Genomic DNA, 8619 nt, shown 5'->3' with positions numbered 1-8619 from the left:
CAAGCCTGGAATTTCTCTAGAACAGATCAGGTCATAAAAATTTTCTTTCTCTTTTCTATCAAAGTAAGTACAAAGAAATATGATAGTGTGAACAATGGCAGACCCTCTTCTGCATTTGTGACTAACATTATCTTCAAAAATGTCAACAGGTCCTGCTGCTGCTCTAGTTCACTCTCTGGGGCCACATTTTGTTCACTTTGCTTTGCATTGCTCTGGCCTTTGGTATTTTGATTGAAATAATGATGAGAGCTTTGGCTGCCATATACAAATTTTATTAGAAGTATTTACTTTGGACTCTACTATCCTGGTTGCTTGACTAAGAGATAACAAAATTATTAGAAATTATAAGGAAGTCACTTTTTAGATTTTAGTTGTAGGATGTTAGTAGGACTTCAGATTATGCTGTATCTGGATATTAGGACCTAATTTAGGATACCAAACTAAAACGTTTCTTTCATGGTTGTGTTTTTCCTTTTATTCATCGCCCTCCACAACCTGTCTATTTATAACTATTTTTTCCATCATTCAGTAGAGGAAAAACTTAGTTGTGAACCATTTTCCTACTGCACAAAGTTAAAACTTTACACTTCCAGTAATGTTGATTAATTACACTCTTTCCTGTGCTAGAAATCCTTGTTTTCTTGGATTCACTTGCAAAACCTAATTGATTCTATTTTCCCTAAAATTTTTGCTGAAATTCCTCTTGTTGCAGAGGATTCATACCAATGGTGCACAGCTGGGGAGTGAGTTTGCAAGCATACAAGAATGAGCAAACTTGTATCAGCAGGTCACTATTGAAACCCACCCACAAGGGCTGGCAGCAGAGGATGCCTCCTAAGAAGTTGTATTGTTTTCCACTCAGTGAATGTGGCACTAACTAATGGGAGAGAAATGCTGAGAGTAATTTGGTTTTTTGTTGAGATGTATGAGCCAAGTTAATTGTTTTGTTTGCCTGATTTATTATCCTTGAATGGATAAAGTGCTATTAATATTGCACTTTGAGCAAGACATTAAGGCCAGAATAGTCAAACTGCTACTCATCTGGTCAGAGTACCTCAATTTCATATAAAGGAACAAAATAGATCTTTTTAGAATGTGGATATCTGTAACTCACTTCAGTTTGAAGTGGAACCATATAACAGGAAACTTTATGCCAATATATTATCTGTCTCTACAATAGTATTCCAAATAGGTGCTTCTGAAAAACAGAAGTATTCATATTTTTTATACATTCTAGCTATTCTGTCCCAGTCAAATATTGAAATAGAAATTAGTGACTATTAATAGGTCTTCAAAATAAAATATATTTGACATCATGGAAGTGTTTGGGGCTTACATAAGCATGTCATCAGTGTCTAAATATTAGTTACTTGACAAAATACATAATATTTACTTCATTTTCTCCTTATGAGCAACTTGGGAATCAAAGTATTTTTTGTTGTTCCTTGCTTGTTTAGACAGTAACACAGATCAAGCAAAAATAATTCCAGAGACAGGGTTAGAGTACCAGGCTACAGCTAATCCTGCAGCTCCTTCTTGTAAGGGCTTGTACTAGCCCCTGCTATCTCATACAGTTGTGGCCAGTTATGTTCCTGCATGTTGAAGTTGCCACAGAGCATGATAGCTTTTCAGTACCCATCCTACTCCTTGCACAGCAACCCAGCATCACTGCAGGGTGTTGTTACAACTTGCTTAAATGAATCCTTTTTTGCTCTGAAAGGTTGGTATGTCTTGTATAAATATCAACCATCAAATCTTTTAGCAACTTTTTACTTTTATTTTCCCTTTCTTTCTTTCCACTTCATCTAACCCTAGATCAGTAAGACAAATCAACACTACAGAAAAGCTTTCCACAGGAGGCTCATTCTGCATTTAACTCTGAACTAGAGCTCAGATGAGAACAAAGTTGTTGGGGTAGGGAATTTTCCTTGCCAGGGATATTTTCAGGGACTGTTGTGCCATGAGGTGGTAGAACCTTGTTCTGGAGTCTGATCTGCAACATCTTTGAAGAGTCTTGATATCATGATGGTTTGTGGACTGAAAGCTGTTCAATGTTACTGCTGATCTGTGGATTAAGAGGTTTATGCCTTAGAATTAGGAAGAGTAATTGATCCAGAAGCAAGTGTGGATATACCAGAATGAGTACAGCCCTGGAGTAATGTGTTCCTAATACTCATATCAAACAAGTTGTGATTTGTGTAGCTTTCCTTTTCTTCTTCAGTGAGAGTTAGAAACAGTGTAGGAATTACTGTAGGAAGCTCTTGGACTGGGAGAAGAGATTGTCTTTGAAATAAATATCACAGTGAAAATTTTCAAACCTAAGCCTTTCATTAATTTCTCTGTGTCATCTTAATATAGCTAAACTCTGTAAGAAATTACACTGCAAAAAGTTCTCCCCACATGTGCTTTTTCCTCAAGTGAAGTGCATACCTTTCAAATTATAAACTTCCTACTTGTCTTAGGAAAATTCTCACTGTATAAATAATTGAACTCATCTGCTGTGAACACAAGTATTCTTTCTCTAGCAGTCTAAAATATATGCCTAAATACACATCTTGTACTTAGGGCTTTAAATAGTAATTACTCCCATGAAGTCACTGGAAGCCCTTAAAAGGATTTGACAGTTTCCCCACAATCTTTCAGTGAATGTAGTAGCTGGGCTGTGCAGTGCTACATCCACTGATAATTCGGCAGCTGAGGAACTCAGCAAAGCCTGCTCCAAACTTCTCAGCTGTTGACAGGCTTGACTTGCTGAGAACACTGGTTAAATATAGCACAAGCGAGCTGAGCTCAACAAAGTCATTGCTGTAACACTGTGTGAAGAGACCAGAAGAGGGGAAATACAATCTGAGAACTAAACTGCCAAAGCCTAACACCACCTAGCAACAGTTGAAAAAACTTTTAAACAAAAGTCTGGGTGAGACACAGACAGAGTATACCTCCTACTCCTCCTGCCTGGGATTTCTGTGAGAAGCAGCTCCAGTCTTCTGTTCTCTACCTTGTTTTCTTCATTACTTCAACTGCTGGTAGACATAGAAACCTGGGAAAAGTTTCTATCTTTGTGTTCTCCTGGGCTGGATCTGTCTACTGCTGTGGTAGTGCTGTGGGAGGATCTACTGCGATCTTGCAGTGTTAAAGGACATTCCTAGGTTCGTGTTGCTGACAGGTAAGACTGAGCTCCAATGCTTTTTTTTTTTTTTAACAAAACCTTCTCTTTTCCAATGTCTTTTTTACAAAATTTTTCTTTTCTAATGTCTATTATCTTTTTCTTTCTTTGGACAATCTTCTGAATGGTTTGGAAATGTCAGTAGATGAAATCTGGGTTAAAAATTTTTGATTTTTTTTCTTATTTACACTTCCACCATAGAAAAGCATTGTTTAAATAACTTTTGCAGTTCTGAGAACAAGCATAATCAAGTAGCTAGCAGTATTATGAAGAAGTGTGCATAGATTCTCACATGTATCTTGCTGATATCTCCTTACATGCTGACAGAAGAGAAACCAAAATTTAGTAATAGAATACATATCATCCCTGACCAGTAATAGTCTAGCAGTTAAGAAAACCAGTGGCAACCTGTGTGATAAGGGAAAACAGCCATTCAGTACCAGAATCAACTGAATACTTCTCATAATGCAGCACATTTGTACTTTTGGTTTCCTTACTAACTTTTAGCACACAGACACATGTGGTCCCATGCCTTTCATACTACATTTGTGACAACAGCTCTTGGTTCTTTTTCTGGTACTTATGTACATAGAATGAATATTAATCTCTGCTCTTTTGACGAGTTGCATAATTCAACTGTCCTAAAGATTGTCCTTATGTTTATTGTACCTATCGAGCTGGGTCATTGTTGTTAAAGCGTGTGTTTCTTTTAGCAAAATAAGTGAGATACTAGTTCTCAGATGTTTTACCCTGACAGTAGAATGGAAGCTGGATTTTCTGGTGGAAATACATATCCCATGTCCCCATAATGGTCATGCAGTTTAAGGGAGGAATTGCTTAGTATGATTTACTTTGTCTAAACTGATAAAAGCTGATGACACACACCCCCCACCCACACCCACCCCTGCTGTTTTCTCAAAAGAAAAGAAATCCAGTACCCATGAATTTTTGAAAGACATACTGATTATGAGTTCATATGCAATATGAATTCATTTGTGAAAGCAGAGATTTAAGGAATGCACTTAACCCATGCAAAACCCCTGTGCACAGATTTATGTAGAATTGTCTCAGATGAAAAATATTTGTCCTAAAGAAGGAACTAACTGAGTCCATGCTGACTGTCTGTGGTGTTTGACACTTAGTCTATGGACTCCGGGACTGCCTCAGGGAGATGGGAATGTCCTCCTTTAAGTAAATAATTCTAGTTGCATCCCTGCATACTACATAAATGACATCAATACCACATCTTAGCAGTGGATGGATTGGATGGAATTAAAATAATCTGAAGCAACTTTGACTTGTGACTGCAAATGTAACTGTCTGTGAAATGACAGAATAAATGAAGTATTAGGATGGAAGAAGATTCTTAAAACAAGAAGGAATATAGTTTACATTTTATTTCATAGCAAGGGGCACACTAAAGCATTAAACAGAAACGCATTTTGGCGGCCATGATTTAATGTGATAATCATTACTGTGGAATTGCTAGAGCACTGTGGTATCCCAAATCTAAATTTTTAAAGGAAACTTTGGCATTACTTTTTAATAGGGACATATCCTGAGAAAGTTATTTTTTCATGAGAAGGCTACACAGTGAGGATTAAAACTGAGACAATATGATTTGTATAGTTTTTGTCATCTTGACATTTGAGTGAAAATTACTGTTTCTTCTCTTTATTGAAATTTTTGGCAAATTAAACTGTGGAGAAATGACCTTCTGAATATGTAGGGGTAGCAAAATCCGGGAAAATGCTATGCTAATATTGAGTGCTTTTTCAGTTTAGCTGTTCCTCAGCATAATGTGTGGCTTTACAACTTTACTTTTCTCACACAATTTACTTTTAGCAAATTTTTTAAAATCAAAAGGCATATTTATTAGCCTGATAACTGTCAAATGAAGTGACATTTAAACAGTCTAATAGCAATTTCCAACTATAACATATGAAGTTGTGGGTTTACATACATCTGTCTTCCTTTCCACTTCAAAATGGAGGAGCCTAAAATTACTCTTCTCAACAGGTGTCCACAAAGAGGCTCTGGGATTTTCCAATCAAATCTGTGGAATATGTAATGTGGCTATTCAACAGATGGTTTCATATTTGAAAAATAGCCAATTCTCCTAATGACTGCAGTGAAGCCAAGGTCAATTTTGTATCAAGTCAAAAAGTAATTTATGTTTTGGTGATACGCTCCATTGTAGAGATTTTTTATGGAAGACAACAAGACAGAGCATACCCATTTATTTTCCCCAGCATGCATTATTTTGGTTTTGTTTATATTCGCATAACTTGTGGAATGAGTGGTGCCTTTCATGGTGCTAAAGGCTGTGCATTCCTCCAAATATGAATCCACTTCCAGACTCTCTGGCTTCTTTGTTTACCTTCATAACACAATATTATCATTTATTTTATGGTGGTGTTATTATAATATTTATTTATTATGAACTATTATTTAAGTATTATATTTATTTTATTATAACTTTAGCCAGTCTAGCCACAACTAAAGTTGTCATCTTAACTGAGTGGTTTTTTCATCACCTCAGTCTTTCAATCTCTTTATAGAATGGTTGGTTTTGACACCGAATTCAAAGACTGGAAATTTATCTTCAGATCTGAGCAATGTTTGGTCCCTGCTTAGATAGGCCTTGATTTTCCTGTACTTCTCCCCCTCATATCTGGTAGACTATTAACCTTCAGCTCTGGTGAGGAGTGGTCCATCCTCTCTGCTACTGGCTTGAGTACACTAGGAACTGACATAACAACACAGGAGTTGACCGTAGTGCCTCTCTCTGTAGCACCTGACACTAATGTCATAGAAAGACTGAACATTAATGTTAACAGAACTATGTTGACCAAAGGAGGATTCCTGAAGATACAGATGTGCTTCCTGGAAGCAGCTTGTGGAATAAGCATTAGTAAAATAGGAAATCTCTATTATGCTACTATGCCCTGTTTTGCTCCTCTGGGTCACAGTTTTGCCACTGTAGCCATTTCCATACTAAAACTGTTTTACTGATAGACGGGTGTCAGTAAGACTCCTCCTGATAATGTGATCTTTCTGTTGGCACAGATTACACACGTTTAATTTAAGGCTTTTGATAATCTCACCTAACTCAGCTGATGTACCCCCAGGTAGAAATTAAGAATGTGCCTCAGAGCTGTGCCAGTCAGAGGTCAGTCTTACTCAGAGTGGGATTTCCTTTGAATTTAATAAGATCAGGTTTTAGTGTTCAGTAATCAACAGATACATTTCCCATCCCCTCATTTAACAAAATGTATCATTTATGTTCCTATTTTTTTCCTAAGAGACATTTTACTTTTCCTCCAATTTCCTGTTTCTTCTCTTCCTTTCTCAAGGTCTGTCATTGCAGGTTGCCATGCTGTTTGAATATATAAACTGAATTTGGGGCAGGGCAGGGGGCAGGGGTTGTCCTTCTACATATCTAAAATGCTACTAGGAGAAATATTGTCAATATTTGTGAAGAAGCCAGAGGAAACAACAATAGAAAGGAGATGGAACTCTATCTATTCAGACTTACTATTTCACCAAAAATATTTAGTATATAAAACCTAGGATAAGAACTGAAATCTAGAAAGATAAAATAGTGTATGTGATAAAATAAGAATATTCTGTTGTATAGAAAAGTTTCAGTATTTCTTAAGCTCTCTTTTTCTGTTTAGCACGTGGTCTTTGTACCAAAGTAGTGCTACTAGAACTTGTGACATAGTCCTGTAGTTACGCTTTGAAGTGCAGTGTCCAAAGGACAGAAACAATTGTCCTGGTGTCCTGCTCAGGAGAGACAGTGGAAGTCTCTGATCATGTTGAAAATTGTGTGACACCTAATATATTTCTGAAAATTGTGCCTTTCAGGATACTTGATTAGATTTTTCCTTATATTTTGGGTCTTTTCACCTGCTCTTCCTGCTTCTGCAGATAATCTGTACTTTCTATATTACTTTTTGTTCCTAACATCATAGTAAAATAAGCACTAATATCAATGCAAGCAGAAAATCTTCCTATGTTGCGACAGCTGTCCTTTTTTTTTTTTTTTTAAATTCAAGATGGCTTTACCCTCTCATTCTCATTCTGCTTTGGCTGGCCTGTATCTCTAAATCTTTTCCACAAGTAAAACATAGAAAAGATGATATGTAAGATTATATAGATTGTGGCCTCCTCCACAGTGTTTTACACACTCAAAAATACGAGAAAGAGACAATTCCTACAATTAAAAGCTTAATTAAAACTTAATGAGAAGTGTGCATATGTGTGTGCATGTGTGTATGCCTGTTGTGGGAAAGCAAATGCTTCTTGGCATTACAGAATGCATTGCTGAAGGAGTGGGACAAACACATCCAAGGCACAGGGATATAGGCTGGAGCTTGTACTTTTTCCCTTAAATGGACAACCCGTGTGGCTGCTGTGTGCTGACTGAAGCAAAGGGGTGGGTGAATCTAAAAGATTGTTGTACTTTGTCCAAGCGAGTTTCATTTCAAAGCTGATAAAAGGACGATTAAATATTAATTGTCTAAGAAGTGGCCAGGGTCGTTCAAATCTAAACTGGTGGGGTTTCAGAACAAGAGCAAAACCCTCGACGAATTTGCAATGAACTTTTCCAGTTTGATTTATACACTTTTAGAGCTCTTTAATACAATAAGAGTTGCTTTCATGGCTTTTCCTTTTGGGGAAGTGGTGTCAAAGAATATGTTACATGATTTGTGCTGTTCAAAGGTCTGTTCCAGCACATATGTAAAAGTGATATTTTGGAAGCTAAATCCATTTTCTATCAGAATTTAGAGGCTTGTGAGTTTGCAGGAGGGAGGCATCTAGCTAACTAGTGTGTTATGGCTGTGGATAGCAAGAGCTACATCTTCACTAACAAACTTAAAAAAAGCAAAACCAAAACAAAAAAAACCCACCAAAATGGATAAAAAAATATTCTACTGGAGTAGAAAAGGATTTTTTAAGAAACTGGTTTCAAGGCTGGTCTTATTATAAAAAAAGTAAATGAAAGTTCCTGTGTCCTTGGTACAAGAATTCTCAGTAGAGTTTATCAGCCTGCTTGCATTTTTCAGAAAATATAAAGCAAATAAATGCCACAGAAAGCAGGAGACTGCTCGCATCGGAGTAATCGAATTGCTGCCAACTTGCCTTGTTTATCTAAGAGATCTTTGTGAAAATAAGGTCTTTCCCACACAGGCATGAGTCATAGGATGTAATGGGGCTAAGCAGACTTACTTCAGCTTTCTAATGTGCACACATCTAAACTAACCTGTTTTAGTGGCTGTTCCTGTAACTAAATGAGATCTAGCTTGACAACAGGAAGGGAGAAGTAATGGTGAGTTCATGGTGCTATTTCAGTGCAATAACCTGAATGCTAAGGAAACGATGCAATTTCCATTTATTGGGAAAACTGCAGTTACTGTGACAACAAATATACACCAAAGAAAAACATA

General features: G+C 36.8%; 1 protein-coding gene across 5 annotated transcripts in view; it reads left to right on the top strand.

Annotated features, from left to right (window-relative positions):
• Positions 1-2717: 2717 nt before the first annotated feature.
• The window catches only part of FILIP1 (filamin A interacting protein 1), a 105837-nt gene continuing 99935 nt past the window's right edge, over positions 2718-8619 (top strand). For 4 of the 5 annotated variants that reach the window (XM_071548626.1, XM_071548627.1, XM_071548625.1 and 1 more), the window contains exon 1: positions 2718-3166. The gene's annotated coding sequence lies outside the window, so the exon portion shown is untranslated. The remainder of the gene's footprint in view (positions 3167-8619) is intronic. The other variant, XM_071548630.1, reaches the window with a different exon arrangement.

The sequence above is a fragment of the Pithys albifrons genome, chromosome 2 (assembly GCF_047495875.1).
Source record: "Pithys albifrons albifrons isolate INPA30051 chromosome 2, PitAlb_v1, whole genome shotgun sequence".
Lineage (NCBI taxonomy): Eukaryota > Metazoa > Chordata > Aves > Passeriformes > Thamnophilidae > Pithys > Pithys albifrons.
Note: the sequence above shows the minus strand (reverse complement) of the source record. Positions and strands in the feature narration are given on the sequence as shown.